Source organism: Hyla sarda, chromosome 6 (genome assembly GCF_029499605.1).
Source record: "Hyla sarda isolate aHylSar1 chromosome 6, aHylSar1.hap1, whole genome shotgun sequence".
Taxonomy (NCBI): domain Eukaryota; kingdom Metazoa; phylum Chordata; class Amphibia; order Anura; family Hylidae; genus Hyla; species Hyla sarda.
This window is the reverse complement of record NC_079194.1, coordinates 152,014,509-152,033,061: the sequence shown is the minus strand read 5'-3', so window position 1 is coordinate 152,033,061 and position 18,553 is coordinate 152,014,509. Positions and strand designations below refer to the sequence as shown.

The 18,553-nt window shown below is 41.4% G+C and overlaps 1 protein-coding gene and 1 long non-coding RNA gene across 10 annotated transcripts in view; one reads left to right on the top strand and one right to left on the bottom strand.

The window, feature by feature from the left end:
- ZNF469 (zinc finger protein 469) overlaps positions 1-18,553 on the bottom strand; it is a 607,005-nt gene that overhangs the window by 361,623 nt on the left and 226,829 nt on the right. The window lies entirely within an intron of this gene.
- The window catches only part of LOC130276340 (uncharacterized), a 36,423-nt gene continuing 28,339 nt past the window's right edge, over positions 10,470-18,553 (top strand). The window contains exons 1-3 of one of the 2 annotated variants that reach the window (XR_008845089.1): positions 10,470-10,541; positions 10,642-10,765; positions 17,517-17,615. This is a non-coding gene — a long non-coding RNA (uncharacterized LOC130276340). Of the gene's footprint in view, positions 10,542-10,641; positions 10,766-12,954; positions 13,063-17,516; positions 17,616-18,553 lie in introns of those variants that run through there. The other variant, XR_008845090.1, reaches the window with a different exon arrangement.

Below are 18,553 nucleotides of genomic sequence, written 5' to 3'. Positions count from 1 at the left end.
AGGTTGGGATATGAAGTCGAGATATGAGGATGGGATATGAGGATGGGATATGCGGTTGAGATATGAGGATGGGATATGGGGAAGGGATATGGGGTTGGGATATGAGAACAACATAAAAGGATGGGATATGAAGTCAAAAGCTTCCTCCTTTGTTTATTTTCCTCCCCAACAAGGATTAGGAAGGAAAAACCGGGCTGTGCATGTTCCAGCATCACTTCCTAAATGGCTAAAGATATTAACATGAAATTTGGTACACATGTTACTTATATGTCAACAACAAACATAGGATAGGTAATTTAACCCTTACCCACCCCCATTTCCGAGGGGAAGGGTTTTTGTTTAAAGTCCAATGCAAATCTATGGGAAATGTATGTTCCATCATAACTTCCAAACAGCTGGAGATATTTCGATAATATTTGGTCACATGTTACTTATATGTGAAATAAAAATATACAATAATTAAATCAACCCCTAATCTACCACCATATGTAACGGATGGAGTTTTTGTTTCAAGTCCCATGCAAGTATATGGGACTTCTGGTACCTTACTCCACAAGCTCAGCATCTCCTGGTGAATGCGTCAGTCCGGCTGGCAAACCACACCCTCCCCGCATTCCATGCCCCATCTTGCAAAAACACTCCCACCCTTTAAGCCACACCCCTTTTATTTTCAGCCTATAGTATCTTTACCACAACTCCGCCCCACCAGAGGAGGGGATATGAGGATTAGAAATGAGGATTAGATATGGGTACGGGATATGAGGACAGGATATGGGGACGGGATATGAAGATTAGATATGGGAACAGCATATGAGGATTAGATATGGGGACGGGATATGAGGACGGGATATGAGGTCGGGATAGGAGGACGGGACATGAGGACAGGACATGAGGTCAGGACAGTTGGGCAGGATATGGGGACGGGATATGAGGTCGGGATATGAGGTCGAGATATGAGGACAGGATGTGAGGTTGGGATATGAGTAGGGGGTATGGGGATGGGATATGAGGACAGACTAGAGGTCAGTACATGTGGATGGGATATGAGGTCGAGATATGAGGGTGGGGATAAGAGGAGGGGATATGGGGTAAGGATTTAAGGATGGGATATGAGGACAAATGCTTCCTCCTTTGTTGAATTTTCTCCCCCAAAAGGATAAGGTAGGAAAAAACGGGCAGCACCGGGTACTCAGCTAGTAAGTGTTACGGAGATGAATGTGGATTTTCTAACCTATGTGGCTGATGACTCGGACCGTATCGGGGAGTGGAGTCTAAGGTGCCGCTGGTCTTCACTAGAGCCCACCACAAGGCAGGATGGGCTTGCTGCGGCAGGCGACACCCAGGTCGCTACCCCCAACACGGCTTGACCACACAGGTAGGTGAGCAAGGCAAGTTACCGAAGGATAAGGCAGTAGCGTAGTCAGACATAGCAGAATGTCAAGGCAGGCAGCAAAGGTGCGAAGTCAAATAACGTAGTGGGAAGGTCTGGATAAACGGATAAGGAAAACAGGCAATATACATAGTTCATAAGGTTGAAAAAAGACCGGAGTCCATCAAGTTCAACCTATAACCCTAATGAAACCCTACTGAGTTGAGTTGATCCAGAGGAAGGCAAAAACCCCTCATACTAGAGGTAAAAATTCCTTCCCGACTCCAAATATGGCAGTGAGAATAAATCCCTGGATCAAGGTTCTGTTCCTATAAATCTAGTATACATAACCAACGATGTTATTATTCTCCATGAATCCATCCAGCCCCTTTTTGAACTCTTTTATAGAGTTCACCATGACCACCTCTTCAGGCAGAGAATTCCATAGTCTTACTGCTCTTACAGTAAAGAATCCCCGTCTGTGCTGATGTAGAAACCTTCTTTCCTCAAGACGTAGAGGATGCCCCCTTGTTATAGATAAAGTCCTGAGTATAAATGGATCATGGGAGAGATCTCTGTACTGTCCCCTGATATATTTATACATAGTTATTAGGTCGCCCCTAAGCCGGTTTTTTTCTAAACTAAATAACCCTAATTCTGATAATCTTTCAGGGTATTGTAGTCCTCCCATTCCCCGTATTACTCTGGTTGCCCGTCTTTGAACCCTCTCCAGCTCCACTTCATCTTTCTTGTACACTGGTGCCCAGTACTGTACACAGTATTCTATGTGTGGTCTGACTAGTGATTTGTACAGCAGTAGAATTATTTCCTTGTCGTGGGCATCTACCCCTATTGATGCACCCCATGATTTTATTTGCCTTGGCAGCAGCTGCCCGACACTGGTCACTACAGCTAAGTTTACTATTAACTAAGACCCCTAAGTCCTTTTCCATGTAAGTCATTCCAAGTGTGCTCCCATTTAGCACATAATCCCAGCCCAGATTTTTCTTCCCCATGTGAATTACCTTACATTCATCAGTGTTGAACCTCATGTGTCACTTCCCAACCAAAACCTGCAACCTGTCCAGATTCATTTGTAACAGTGCACTGTCCTCTATTGTGTTTACCGCTTTACAGAGTTTATTATCATCTGCAAAGATTGCTACTTTACTATTTAACCCCTCCACAAGGTCATTAATGAATATATTAAATAGGAAAGCACCCAAGACGGACCCCAGTGGTACACCACTAGTAACAGTCACCCAATAAGAATAAGTACCATTAATAACCACCCTCTGTTTCCTATCACTGAGCCAGTTACTTACCCACTTACACACATTCTCCCCCAGCCCAATCCCTCTCATTTTATGCACCACCCTTTTATGTGGAACCATATCAAATGCTTTGGAAAAATCCAGATATACGACATCCAGTGATTGCCCCTGGTCTAGTCTGGAGCTCACCTCCTCATAAAAGCTGATCAGGTTAGTTTGACAGGACCGATCCCTCATAAAGCCATGTTGATATGGAGTCATACGTTTATTTTTATCAAGATACTCCAAAATAGCATCTCTTAGAAAACCCTCAAACAATTTACATACAACGGAGGTTAAACTAACAGGTCTATAATTCCCGGGGTCACTTTTTGACCCCTTTTTAAATATTGGCACCACATTTGCCATACACCAGTCCTGGGGAACAGTCCCTGTCACTATTGTGTCCCTGAGTATTAAAAATAGGGTCTGTCTATTGCATTACTTCATTCCTTTAGAACACGGGGGGAATGCCATCTGGACCTGGTGATTTGTCTATTATGATTTTTTGTAGGTGGCACTGTACTTCTTCCTGGGTTAGACAGGTGACCTGTACTGGGGAGTATACCTTATCTTGCTGTATTTCACCTGGCATTTCATTTTCCTCTGTGAATACAGTGGAGAAGAATTTGTTTAATACATTTGCTTTTTCCTGATCCCCGTTTATAATTTCTTCCTAATCATTTTTTAAAGGGCCTACACTTTCATTTTCGACCTTTTTGCTATTTATATAGTTAAAGAATATTTTGGGGTTAGTTTTATTCTCTTTGGCAATGAGACTTTCTGTCTCTATTTTTGCAGCTTTTATCTGTTTTTTTTTTACACATTTAAAATTTTTCTCTATAGCTTTTTAATGCGTCTTCACTGCTGTCCTATTTTAGTAGTTTCAATGCTTTATTTCTGTCATTTATTGCCCCCTTAATGTTTTTATTCATCCATATTGGTTTTCTTTTATTTCTGCCCCTTTTATTCCCATGAGGTATATACATCTTACAGTGAGAATTTAAAGGGGTACTCCGGCGGTAAGACATCTTATCCCCTATCCAATGGATAGGGGATAAGATGCCTGATTGTTGGGGTCCCACTGCTGGGGACCCCCATGATCTTGCACGCAGCACCCCATTACAATCAGTCCCCGGAGCATGTTCACTCCGGGTCTGATTACTGGCGATCAAGGGGCCGGAGCATTGTGACGTCACAGACCCGCCCCCTTGTGATGTCACGCTCCGCCCCCTCAATGCAAAGCTATTTAAAAAGTTTTCTATTGCTTCTAACATCTATATCCACCATAATGTCTTCCATCTTACCTATGCTATTTGCTCTGCTAATTATGTAAAACTAACGTCTTTTATAATCCAAACCTCTTATTCTCATCTCCAAGATTTGGCTCATGCTGCATCAGTTCTCTGGAATGCGATACCCCAAACCTTCAGACTTATACCCAACATCCACAGTTTAAAACGTGCCCTAAAGACATACCTCTTCAAACAGGCCTATAAACTTTTCTAATTGGTCTCCCCTGCTATTACTTTGCCCCCTTTTGAGAACTCAGGGTCTTGGAGACATCAAAAGTCCTTATGCAGCAATCTCCCCCTACGCTCTCTGCACTTTAGACATTTAGGCCCAGATTTATCAAACTGTGTGAGAGAAGAAAATAGAAGGGGAGATTTATCAAAACCTGTGCAGGGGAAAAGCTGCCCAGTTGCCCAGAGCAACCAATCAGATTGCTTCTTTCATATTTTAACAAGGCCTCTGCAAAATTAAAGAAGTGATCTGATTGGTTGCTATGGGCAACTGGACAACTTTTCCCCTGCACAGCTTTTGATAAATCTCCCCCAGAGTGATTTTCCCACAGCAAACAATCACAGCTCAGCTAACGAGCTCTGTTAAAGTGAAAGCTGAGCTGTGATTAGTTGCTGGGGGAAAATCAGTTTATTTATTCTCTCGTACAGTTTGATGAATCTGGGCCTTAATGATTAGCTAGTGACGGGTTTACCCTACTTTTTGTAACCTACCCTATTTCTAAAACATGGCTGGACCATTGTATCAGTAAAGCACTTTCTGCCTTCTGTCTCAACCGCAGTCCACATAGTCTAAAAGTTCTCTGGACAGGGCCCTCACTCTTCCTGTTTGAATATGTGTGTAATATTGTAATGTCTGATACAATATTATCTATGTATAGAATCACAGCTATAAGGACCAAAGCAATGAAGTGGAAATTACTGCCTGTAGAGCTCAGAGGCAGGATTGTGTGGAGGCACAGTTCTGGAGAAGGATGTGGTTCTGGAACAGGAATCTTTGCAACTAGGTCTTTTGGCCTGTCCTCATGTGGTGAGGAACAGGTCACACAGTAGAGGTCTGGACTGGACCTCCCTCACTCTCAACTCTCTCTCTGCAGACAAGTACATGATTCTCCATGCATCCTCCTACAAATATACAGTTAACTCTTGGCATGAGAGAGAGAAAATACAAGTGCGTTAAACAAATGAAAATACATTCAGAATAAATAACAAAATACATGACAATTGAATCTGGAGCTGTGGGCCAGAGCAGACACCATAAAGTGACATCCACCTGACAGGGTAGGTGGACAAGAGTGTTTCGCATCGGGACACCACAAATCCACATCTTAATCTACAAAAAAATTTATGACAGTAAAGAGTGGTATAGGTGACAGAAATCTATTGGTATAATTTACATTTCTGCCACATCAGATTAAGATTTTCTGATGAAAAGATATGCCATGTGAACATATACCAATGTGTCCTTCTAGATAATCTAGCACTAGTTATTATATTGAAGCATACAATAGAATAATCATCTTGGTCAAGACAGTTACTGTGAGGTCTCTGGCAGCCCCAAAGACGGCACCTGTGTGTGTCCTCTATTCTCTATTTATCTAGCTGGATCTCAGCTTTCTGCTGGGTGTCGGAATTATATCACATTCTGTTCTTCGAGCTTCAGACATTGCTATGAAGCGAGAGCTGTGTTTATATGTAGAAGCATTGATGCATGCAGCACAAGGGGAGATGAACTAGAGAGCACAGCACATATGGAACCCAGACTAAAAAAGGGACCTAAACCATCACCACAAGAACAACATTTAAGACACACTTATTTCTATGAATTTGCAGCAAATGTTTCTTTCCATCAGAAATCCGTTAAGTTGGCTAGCAGCTGAAAAGGGATGGAAATTTAGAAATCTAAAGTTTGCAGATCACGTGATCTGTTCCAGCTGTATGTCATTTATGGAGAAAAGCTGCAGGTCAACAGTAGAGTAAACTGCATCAGAAGAGTGTGTGTGGGAACATTCCCCATACTGGCTGACTTTGAGTCCAGAAGACTCATGACTCAGTATTAAATAAAGTCCAGAAGACATTGGTTGTAGAAACATGTAAAGATGAGAATAACACTATTGGATATTCAGGAGTCCAGTTCCAGTACTTATCGTGCATGGGATTTTAAATATATGAAGCTGTGTAATGGGTATCATTGTTAGGCTTTTAGCCATATAGAATGGTGGTATTAACAGATTACTGTGTAACAAAGGGTGTTTGTTTGATTTTACAAAGGGTATTTATTTGATTTTACTTATATCATTTGGATCCAATACTATTGCGGTCCAGTGTTTTTTAAGCCTTTTCAAGCCTTGGAGAGACTTTGCATTCATTGAATCCATTCTTTGATTTATATATTTATACCTTCATCCCTTTATCTATAGAAGCATCATTGTCTTTCTACAACTGCAGCGTTGCGCTGCATATGATACCGGATTATCAGATTTACCGGACTACTGGAAATACCGGATCATTGGACTCATTGGACTCACTCTTGAATCCACTAACATCTGCTGGACTACAGAGATTTGTTTCTGCGGAGGACACTCAACATACCATCACTCACTCAAGTATAGAGGCTTCACCGTTCTTGTAATATCACGGACACGGCCGCATCCACCTGACCAGCTGATTGCCAGACACATGACCATCCACCCTGCACTTGCCGGCGCTCCTGCCGCTCTTAGCCAGAGCAGAATACCCCAGCCATCAGGACCAGCGCGGAGTGGGTGAGTGGCACACTAGTGCCTGTGTCCCTTTCTTTCCATGGGCACAGCAGGTCATTTTAGCCGGGCTCCCAGCCTCTACTTGTGGTGTATGAGCTTATCATCCCTCTGCGCAGAACTTTCTTTGTTATGACATTCAGTATCCACCTTTCTTTTCAGGACTGATTTTGATGCATCAGCAAGAGTTATAAAGACTGGTTTCTTTTTCGCTATCCATTTCCCAATTTTCTTTACAGGTTTTGGAATCACAAGCCGTTATATAGATATATTGTTATATTGTTGCTATATTGTTCTTTTGTTGCTACATTGCTTCACAGGGTTATACTACACAATCCCCATTGATTAACATCGCTCTATATGACTGTATATTATATGTGAGCATTATTATACTCTCCAGGGCATATTCACTATTTGTGATAGAAATTTATGTCATTATTTTAATAATGTCACAGCCGTAGGGCCCAACGATTTTTTAGGAATTTTGATGTTTTCTTCATAAAATTTTATAACATTTATTGGTCTGGAAGTCTATAATGTTTTCCATTTGAACCATTCATCTATCATACACTTTTTTGAGTGGTATAGCTGAGGACTGAGTAATCTATTTTTTCCGAATTTATACATTTGTTTTAATCGGTCATATAGTATTATACTAGCATTATTATACTATTTCTACATATACACATATAAAAAAACTGATTCTTTAAAAAAAAAAAAAGAATGATAGTGCTGCTATTAAGATGCTGGAGTCTGGTGTTTAAATCTTATTTCCCAAATTTTCTATCACTATAAGGATTAAAGTGAGCAATTGTATTCCCATGTTTGCAGACCTATTAACCCTTCTGACTGCAGTCCCCCTATACCCCCAAGGGTTGTGGCTATATGGATTATAAGGATTCAAATAAGGATTTTATCATTCCTCCATGCAGAATTAAGGGACCAGTTTAAATCCTCTCAGGCTAATTCTCTGAAGAGTTAGCTCCTCATAGAGACGCTTCTGAGAAGATTCTGAGTTATTGACAAGATACATTCCTTCGCTTTGTCTGAGTTTGAGGATGGGTGTATAACATCTTTTATGCCCAAAAGTCCTCACACCTAAAAAGGAATAAGGACCTGGAGACCACCCCAGGGAGTTCACATATTTCCACCTCTAGGGGGCCCAGTGGATCATAGTGGATGACACACCGAAAAAGGAATATCTATTCTAAGGACCTGGAGGCCACCCCCAGCAACTCTGAAGGCCCTAAACCACCCTAAAGGTAGAGCCATGTCTCGGCCTTTAGGGTGGTTCAGGGCCTTCAGAGTTGACGATTTTCTGTCAGATCTGATGTCCAACTTGATAACCAAGAAGTTTAGAACCATGTTCCCTTAGAAGCTGAACAAGATTAAGAGAGCTACTGCCCCCATGATGACTGACAATAGCCAATTTAAGCAAATGTGTCTGTCTCAATGTCTGTGAGTACACTGTGCATGCGCATGACCCACAGATCACTGTGTGTCTGCTTGTAGCGGCAAATTGCTGCCAGGAACAGCAGGAGGCCCACTCTAGGGATGGTCATTGGGACATCTGCAGCACCAAATATGCTGCAGATGTTCTGGGTGTGACCCTACCCTTAAAGATCCTACAAATAGATAGGCATGCCTTTAAACAAAGTTATATTACTACTGCAGTCAAGGTCAAGGTTAATATTATTAACTATGATCATAAGGAACTAAAGAAGTGATGTACAGATTACGGGAGGACTTGGAATCTAGGGTTCCAAGTGGAAAGATTTTATCATCTTCAAGGTACAAGGACATGGCTGTCAATCTCCCTTCTGATGCCTCAATATTACAAACCATGCTGGCATCTCGACGCATGTCTCATCCAGAGCTGTTTAGGCAAAACTTTGGCTGGCCAATACTCTGTTCAAAATCTATGTGGTACAGCATTCATCTTGGCAATTTACTTGGAGCAGAGCTGGATGATCTAATGTAGGATCCCTCCAACAAGATAGGGTAAAAACTGTAATAGCTAAACAGGACTATAGCGGACTAAAGCAAAAAGTGTTTCTTTATAGAAACAATTTTATCAGTCCTTTACCTTCTGACCCAAGGAGATGTAATTGTATCAATAGATGTGTACCTGCATTTGCTAATAGCTCTAGCATTTGAAAGTTTCTGTGCTTATTCAAGGTACTAGGGCACCTCAATTCATGACTCTTCTACTGTTTGGGATCAGTACTGCTCCCTTCGTATTTAGAAAGATCATTTAATCCATGCTGACCTGCCTAAGAAAAAGATTAATCTTTGGAACCAAATGAGATTCCATTCGCCCGGGCCATCTTCAGCAGATACTGTCCCTCTGATAGATAGGCTGCCTCATAATTGGAAAAAAAATCTTCAACGCATCGGAGGTCATATCCAATTCCCGGAATCATATTACATCTTTTCAGCTAGATTTCCTGAGCAAGTGGAATAAGACTCTTGCTTGGATGAAAAGTGTCTCATCTTGCAGTGTCTGACTTGGTGGCAGAATTCTTCCAATATTAAAGATTTGCACCAGCCCAGGGCTCTATCTACCACAAATACATCCCCATTAGGCTGAGAAGCTCATCTGTACTCCATTAAATTTCAGGGCTCCTGGTCTCCAGAGCAAAGCATTATGCTATCTTTTATCAGAAAACTACAAACAATCCATTTGGCATTACACCACTTTTTTCTGCAGCTAGAAATCTTTTCAGTAAAGCTTAGAAGAGACAAAGCCACCACAGCAGTCTATATACCATCAGAGAGGAACACAATCCACTACCTTAATGAGAGATGTCTACTGGCTGAATACAATCTTTAACATATTCAAAATTGTGGCTCATCAGTTGGGTAGATATTGGCAAGAGAATGGTCCCTAAATAGAAGACTTTCAGACCCTCACAAGTCTTTGAGTGTGTCAGAAGTGCTCCTGATGGCATACAAAGAGGATGACCCCAAGGGGTGTATACACTATCAATTCCGTGAAATTCCAGCCTGGCTTACATTTTTTTCCAACAGCCATAAGTCAGAGGGTGCTATACAAAATCCAACAGGACTGGACACCCACAGCATCAACAATTACTGTAGAAATGCACGGAAAGGAAATCTTTTTTTTTTTTTACAATTTTATCTTCACAAGTGTTCTTTGCCCGCCACCAGACTTAGAGAATTTCTCCAAGTGAGGCAGCGGGCACAGAACACTTGCGCTGCGCAGCATAGTGGAAGCAGCGACACCCCATTACTGTCTGCAGACTCACTGGGGGATATTTATCAAAGTTGTTTATGTCCCACATCAATATAGACCAAACTACAGAGTGTTTGGCTGGTCTATTGTGCGCCTAATTTATCAAATGGCGAACAGCTCTTGATAAATTTTGTGCAGAGACTTTATGATCTATGCTTTAGTCTATATTTAAACCTGCTCCAACATGGTCTGACACTTCGGCGTACTTTCAGCCGATGCGACTTGTCGCTGAAAAGTCACACTTGATAATTTCAGCACCAATGCATTTTTCAATGCATTTCAGTCTAAAATAGACTAGCATGCATCATGTTCTAAAAATCCTCTAGAGCAAAAGTCGCAGAAAAGTCGCACATATTTAGACTGCGACTTTCTGTGCGACAAATTTAGACAAGAAAAACCAGTCTAAATCCTTTGATAAATCTCCCCCACTGCACCTGTCACTTCTCTAGTCTGCAGACAGTAATAGGAGGTTGCTGATGCCACTGCACAGTGTACTGGTTCTTTGACGACTCTGGCGGGTGGAGGCACATTGAAAGCTCAGGGGTGTGTTTATCATATCAGCAGTGTAACGCTGAATGTAACATAGCTGCACCCACAACCTTACTGACCTGAATAATGAATTACTTCCTTTCCCTCCCTCCAGCAGTCATGCGGCCACTATCTGTAACTGACAGCTCCAGCTCCTCATCACTGGGCCGGTGAGCAAACGCCACGGAGGAGGATTCATTCAGCACTTCCTGTCATCGAGACCCTCCTCATATTGTACTGTAAGCAAACTTTGTTTTATACTATTTTGTTCAAATTATTATTGAAGTGTGTAAATATTCATAAGTACTCACTTTCTTTCTCCTTGCACACATAGATTTTTCTTTTATGTTCTAGCATAATAAGCATATATTTGTCCGGTAGCCATTGGTGAAGAACAAAAAATTTTTTGTGGGAAAAACTGAAAAAAAAAATACAGATTTTCGGGGCTCCCGTTTTGACGCAGTGCACTTTTTTTTTTTTAAATGACATGTTATCTTTATTCTATAGGTCCATACCATTAAAAAAATACTCAATTTATATAGGTTTTGTTTTATTTTTATTACATTAAAAAAATGTTAATTTTGTGCATAAAAATTTGTATCCTTACAATTTTCCTTTTCTGACCCCTATAACACTTCTATTTTATGTGAGTGCACATTTTTTGCAGCGCGATCTGTAGGTTTTATTGGTACCATTTCTGTTTTGGTGGGACTTTTTGATCTCTTTTTATTAACTTTTTCCTGCTATACGTGACCAAAAATCAGCAAATTTTTTACGTATATTCCATTGATTGTGCAGTTTAATTAATGATATACTTTAATATTTCAGACATGTATGCATACAACAATACTACATAAGTTTATATTTATTTTTGTTTACATTTTATTATTTAAAAAAATGGAAAAAGGGGGGTTATTAAAATTTTTATTAGGGGAGGGGCTTGTTCACATTTCTTAAAGGGGTTATCCAGGAATTGAAAAACAGAGATAATTTTGTTCAAAGACCGCTCCCTATCTGTCTCCAGGTTGGGTGTGTTTCTGAAGCTCAGTTCCATCAAAGTGAATGGAACCAAGTTGTAATATCACACCCAAATTGGAGACAGACAGAGAGCGGTCTTTGAAAGAAATTAGGCCTGTTTTTTTTTTTTATTCCTGGATAACCTCTTTAACCTCTTGGAGACTCAGGGTTTTTCCATTTTTGCACTTTTGTTTTTTCCTCATCAGCTTTTAAAAATCATAACCCTTTCAATTTTTTACCTACAGACTCATATGATGGCTTATTTTTAGCGCCACCAAATCTACTTTGTAATGACATCAGTCATTTTACCCCAAAATCTACAGCGAAACCCAACAAAAACATCATTTTGCGATGAAATTGAAGAAAAAACGCAATTTTGTAACTTTTGGGGGCTTCCGTTTCAACACAGTGCATTTTTCGGTAAAAATGGTATAAAAAGTGACAAAAAATACGCTATTTTGGACTTTTTTTTACGTGTAAGCCATCGACCATGTGGTTTAATTAATAATATTTTATATAGTTCGGACAATTACACACGTGGTGATACCACATATGTTTATATTTATTTTATTTAAATGTTTTTTTTTAATGTGGGGGTGATTTTAACTTTCATTAGGAAAGAGGTTAAATTACATTTATTAACTAATTTTTAACACTTTTTTTTGCAATGTTATATGCCATAGCATGGCATTGATCATTGTTATTGGCGGTCGATTGCTCAAGCCTGGATATCAGGCTTGGAGCAATCAATCACCAATTGGACATGTCGCAGGCAGATAAGGGACCCTCCTGCTGCATCCTAGCTGATCGGGACACCATGGTGAGCCCGACTGAGCTGCCGGGAATGCTATTTTTACATTCTAAAGGGTTAATAGCCCACGTCACCGCGATTGGTGACACGTGCTATTAGCCCCGGGTCCTGGCTACCGTTAGCTGCCGGGACTGACCCGATATGATGTGGGGTCATCGCGTTATATCGAGGGAGCGGGCGAAGGACGTATAGGTACACCCTGTGTCCCCAAAAGGTTAACATTTTACATTTTATTCACACATTTTTTGTCCCCATAGGGGACTATTACATGCAATCTTTTGATTGCAGACGCTGATCAATTCAGTACCGAAAAACAGTATTGATGAATATTATTGGGGATTCAAGGTAAGAACTTCAAAAAAAGTAAGCTTTGGAGAATTTTTTTTTGTTTTGTTATTATGAGAAGAGCTTTTTTTTTTTTTTTTTTTACTTGATCCCCTGCCCTACAAAATGTCTGTGCATGTCCCTGGTATTCTGATTGCCAGATCTGGTGTCAGGAGGTACTATATGTCTTTTTCAGCTTTATAAACTATGTTTTATATTTATATTGTCCTAGCTGTATATAATGGCTTCTTTGTGAGCTTGTTCTGGACTTTACAGTCACTCTGGTAAAGCAGAGAGAAGAATTCCGAGCCACTGATAAGTCAGGAGGAAAGTTTAAGACTACTTCAAGTTCCCTACAGTTACTGTACCAAATGAATCTGAGAACTTATGTGTTTGGACAGTTTAGGATTCTGAAAATATACTATACTTTAGGATATATGTATATTATCTGATAAAGTATTCCCAACTCAAAGATGTAACCTTCTAGCCCATGTAAAAATAAACAATTTTGCAAATAGCTATAATTATCTTTTTTGCATCCCTTTAAAGATATGGGCTTTTGTCTTCTTTCCTTGCTCACAGAAGTTGTCTAAGCCACCATCCACTAGTCTGCTCGCCTGAGCAGTGGTCGGAGGTGAACTTTTTCACTATATCCCAGCTACTGTGACAGTGACAGATGCCTGACTACTGGGGAAGGGGAAGGGGGCCTTTCATTTTACATCTGAGCCCATGCAAGGAAGATAAGAGCCAGTGAGGGGTTTGAGATAAAGTGTGTGTCTGTTACTGTTTGTGTATGTATGTATGTATGTGATTGTATGTGCGTGTATGTATGTGACTGTGTATGTGTGTGTGTGTGTGTGTGCTCCTGCCCTTAACTGTAGGACCACCCACTCATCTCAGAGCCAAACCAGAAAGCTGCACTGACCGTGCAACAGCACAGCAAGGTAAAGAGACAGTTGGGAATACCCAGGGGTCAAGTCCTGGGGAAAAAAGTGTAGGAACTCACCCAAGATATCCACTCAAGGGCTAGTCCTGCAGTACTCTAGCTAATGGGAATGGTGTTTCTGCTGTGGAAAAAGTGCAGGAACCCAGTTCCCATGCGTTCCTACAGGACTTGAGCCCTGGGAATATCCCTTTAACTCATTAACGGTGTTTATATAAATTAAAAGTGGGGAAAGCTTTTAACCCCTTCAGGACCAGGGTTTTTTCCATTTTTGTTCAAATAAGATACGAGAGCACCGGCACCTACACTACTAAGTATACAAAGCAGTCCCAGTGTGTCAATCCACTTCAAGCACCTGCCCTGATAGCGGCGGTGCACATTGCCAATAGGTAAGTAAGGTGCAAAAAGTAGAAAAAAAAACAGCGACCAGCACTCACCATTCAAGGATGTTTATTTTCTTAATTGCTGCAAAAACAGGGTTGCAGCGGGCGGGGGTCAGAGGCAGGGGACTCGGGACAGTACTGTTTCGTGCATGGAAGGCGCTTCCACAAGCCGATACACCGGTGTGGATGCAGGCACCTGGATTAAGTATGTGAGTCACGTCGGAAGTGTAGTCATAGCAACCCTCAAACAAATAACAAAATCATGTGACACGGTGAAAGGGATACAGAGACAAGAACAAGATAACATAATTGTGAGTATCATTTAACAGGATTAGACATTTATAGAAACGGGAGCAGTTCAAAACGGTCATTCAGACCCAAAGGTCCATTAGCATCCAGTTTTATGATCCAACGGGCTTCCCTTCTCAGTAAAAGGTTGTTGCGATCTCCACCCTGCACCAGTCTGAAGAATGTATTCCTTTTGTTTGCGATGCTTTACACTTTCTCCTGGCCCACAACGAATTCATGGAGGAAAGAGATTGGTATAGGCAGGTGATCGGCACGGCGATGGACACGCCGGTCTCCTGCACTTATGCCAATCTCTTCCTGGCCAATTTTGGGCGCCATTACATTTTCTGTGAGATAAATCCTTTTCTTAAACACATTAAATTGTTTTTTAGATTCGTCGACGACATCCTAGTTGTTTGGGACGGCTCACAATCCACTTTCTCTGAATTTGTTCAATATCTCAATGACTGCAATAGTGAAAACATGTTATTTACTAGCACATTCGGTGGGCAAAAACTCGAATTTTTAGACGTGCAGTTATAAATCGAGAATGAATCCTTGGTCACCCAAGGCTATCGAAAACCAACTGCACGTAATGCCATTCCCCATTATCAGAGTTCCCACCCTATGCACGTAAAGAGCAGTATTCCCTATTCCCAGTTTATCTGCCTTAAGAGAATAAACAGTGACCCCATTTCTTTTGACAAACAAGCGCAAGAATTAAAACAACGTCTACTAGAATGTCAGTATCCCCATCGGTTATTGAAAAGAGTTTGTCCCGTGTAAAAGAAATAAGCAGAAGCGATTTATTAAGAAAAAAAACCCGACATCTTACACGAGAAGGTTTACTTTTTCTCTGAACAACCCCAATCTAAATCAAGTAGTTACTAGGGCCATCCATAAGCACTGGTATATACTGGAGGCGGACACTGACTTGCAATAAGTAGCTGCCTCCAAACCTCACATATAGAAGAAATAGGACCCTGGGTGACAAATTAAAACATATTATGTCAAGAAAAAAGAAGTTGAACTCACTAACTCTAAATGGCTCAAAAAACACACTCCAAGAGGAAATTATCGGTGCGGTAATTGTTCGTTCTGCCCATATAATTTTTCCAGCAGACAAATAAACTTAGGAGGTCACACTCATGTAGTCAACAACCTAATTACCTGCCATACATCTCCCGTAGTGTACTCCCTGTTCTGCCCATGTGGTAGATACTACGTGGGCAAAACTATATGCCCACTTTTATGTCCGGATCCGTGAACATTTTCGATCCATAAAAACGGGCTCTGGAGCACCCAGATTAATTGCACATATCCGCGATGCACACAAAGGCGACCCTACCTGCTTAAAATTCGCAGGCCTGGATAAGGTTAACCCCTTGGTGCAGGGCGGAGATCGCAACAACCTTTTACTGAGAAGGGAAGCCCGTTGGATTATAAAACTGGATGCAAATGGACCTTTGGGTCTGAATGACCGTTTTTAACTGCTCCCGTTTCTATAAATGTCTAATTCTGTTAAATGATACTCACAATTATGTTATCTTGTTCTTGTCTCTGTATCCCTTTCACCTTGTCAGATGATTTTGTTATTTGTTTGAGGGTTGCTATGACTACACTTCTGACGTGACTCACGTACTTAATCCAGGTGCGTGCGTCCACGCTTGTGGAAGCGCCTTCCATGCGCGAAACAGTACTGTCCCGAGACCCCTGCCTCTGACCCACGCCCGCTGCAACACTGTTTTTGCACTGATTAAGAAAATAAACATCCCTGAATGGTGAGTGCTGGTCGTTGTTTTTCTTCTACTTTTTGTTTTTCCGTTTTTGCACTCTTTTATTTTTTCCTCCTTACCTTTAAAAAATCATAACTCTTTCAATTTTGCACCTAAAAATCCATATGATGGCTTATTTTTTTCGCCACCAATTCTGCTTTGTAATGACATCAGTCATTTTACCCAAAAATCTATGACAAAGCGGGAAAAAAATAATTGTTCAACAAAATTGAAGAAAAAACTAAATGTAACTTTTGGGGGCTTCCGTTTCTACGCAGTACATTTTTCGGTAAAAATTCCACCTTCTCTTTATTCTGTAGGTCCATACGATTAAAATGATATCCTACCTATATAGGTTTGATTTTGTCCTACTTCTGGAAAAAATCATAACTACATGCAGGAAAAGTTATACGTTTAAAATTGTCATCTTCTGACCCCTATAACCTTTTTTATTTTTTTTACCGCTTATGGGGAGGCTTTTTATTAATTTTTTCAAGATATAAAAAGTGACCAAAAATACAGTATTTTGGACTTTGGAATTTTTTTGCACGTATGCCATTATAATTCGGACATTTCCGCACGTGGCGATACCACATATGTTTATTTTTATGTACACAGTTTTTTATTTTTTTTAAATGGGGGGTGATTCAAACTTTTATTAGGGAAGGGGTTAAATGATCTTTATTCACTTTTGTTTCCACTTTTTTTTGCAATGTTATAGCTCCCATAGGGGGCTATAACACTGCACACACTGATCTTTTACATTGATCAATGGTTTCTCATAGGAAACCATTGATCAATTATTCTGCCGCTTAACTGCTCATGCCTGGATCTAAGGCACTGATCAGTCATTCGGCGATCGGACACCAGGAGGCAAGGTAAGGGACCCTCCTGCTGTTCTACAGCTGTTCTGGATGCTGCGATTTCCCCACGGCGATCCCGAAAAGCCCACTGAGCTAGCCGGGGGTAGTTTAGTTTCCCCTTAGACGCGGCTATCAACTTTGAACGCCGCGTCTAAAGGGTTAGTAGCGCGCGGCACCGCGATCAGTGCCGCGCACTATAAGCCACAGGTCCTGGCTATTGCTAGGTGCCAGGCCCGACCCACGCCGTGGACCGCATTATAGAACGGGAGTGGACTCAGGACGTACCGGTACATCCTTGGTCCTTAACAGGTTAAACAAGAAAATGAGAATGATACTTCACTAGACAGTGTGTCCAATGTGCATTAATGTAAAAAAAAAAAAAGATGACATTTTACATTTGTGTCAAAACACATTTACAAATATCTGCACAATATATCAGGAAGGCATTGCCCTCTGTGTCATATTAAAGTGTTAACATTCCAGCATTTTAAATAAATTACAGCTGCCCTGAACTCACATCTCCTGCAGAGAATCTGCTTGTGTGACTCTTTCTATCCTTACAATGAATTTATTACTACATTTGCAGGGTCAGGCACAACCTCTAGTCCAGCCAAAGATGGGGTTTCAGTCTCTGAACATCTGAATATGTTTGAGCCAGTTATCATCGTTCCACAATGAGTCCCAGGTTAGTAAATTAAAGTCTACACTACCTGCCCCACTGATATTTGGTTATAAATATTACCTTCTATACTTCTACGATCATGCTACAAATCACACTACTGAAAAGAAAACAACAGCCTGGATTACATCCATGTGACCTTCATAAATAGAAGTGGTCTTCTCTGCCACATGGAACAGTATTTAGGGAGGTTTCTTCTCTACACTGCTAATCCACATATAAAAAAAATGCCACATCCTACTTACATTGAGTACTGTATTTTTTGCCGTATAAGACGCACTTTTTCTTCCCCAAAACTGGGGGTGAAAACTTGGTTCGTCTTATACGGCGAATATGCACCTATCGCGGCGGTCCCTGCGGCCATCAACGGCCGGGACCCGCGGCTAATACAGGACATCACTGATCGCGGTGATGCCCTGTATTAAGCCTTCAGACGCGGCGATCAAAGCTGACCGCTGCGTCTGAAGCGAAAGCGACACTAACCCGGCTGCACCGGGAGGGACCTTACCTGCCTCCTCGGTGTCTGCTCCGTGCCGGGATCCCCTGCATTTTCGACACTCTCCTTCGTCGTCATCACTTCGTCGCGCACGCCTTCCCGTCAACCAATAGGAGCGACGTGCGTAGCGACGTGATGACGGCGACGGAGAGCGAGGATACCGGGCAGCAGAGACGTTCCGGAGCGACGGGGACGTGGTGACAGCGATGGAGGGCGACTTCCAGGGCAGCAGTGACAGGAGCGGCAGGGACACGTGAGTATTACCTCCTATACCAGTGGTCTTCAACCTGCGGACCTCCAGATGTTGCAAAACTACAACTCCTGGCATGCTGGGAGTTGTAGTTTTGCAACATCTGGAGGTCCGCTGGTTGAAGATCACTGTGACCTATACTTTACATTGTATTCTAGATTTTTCTCATTTAAAATTGGGTGCGTCTTATATGCCGAC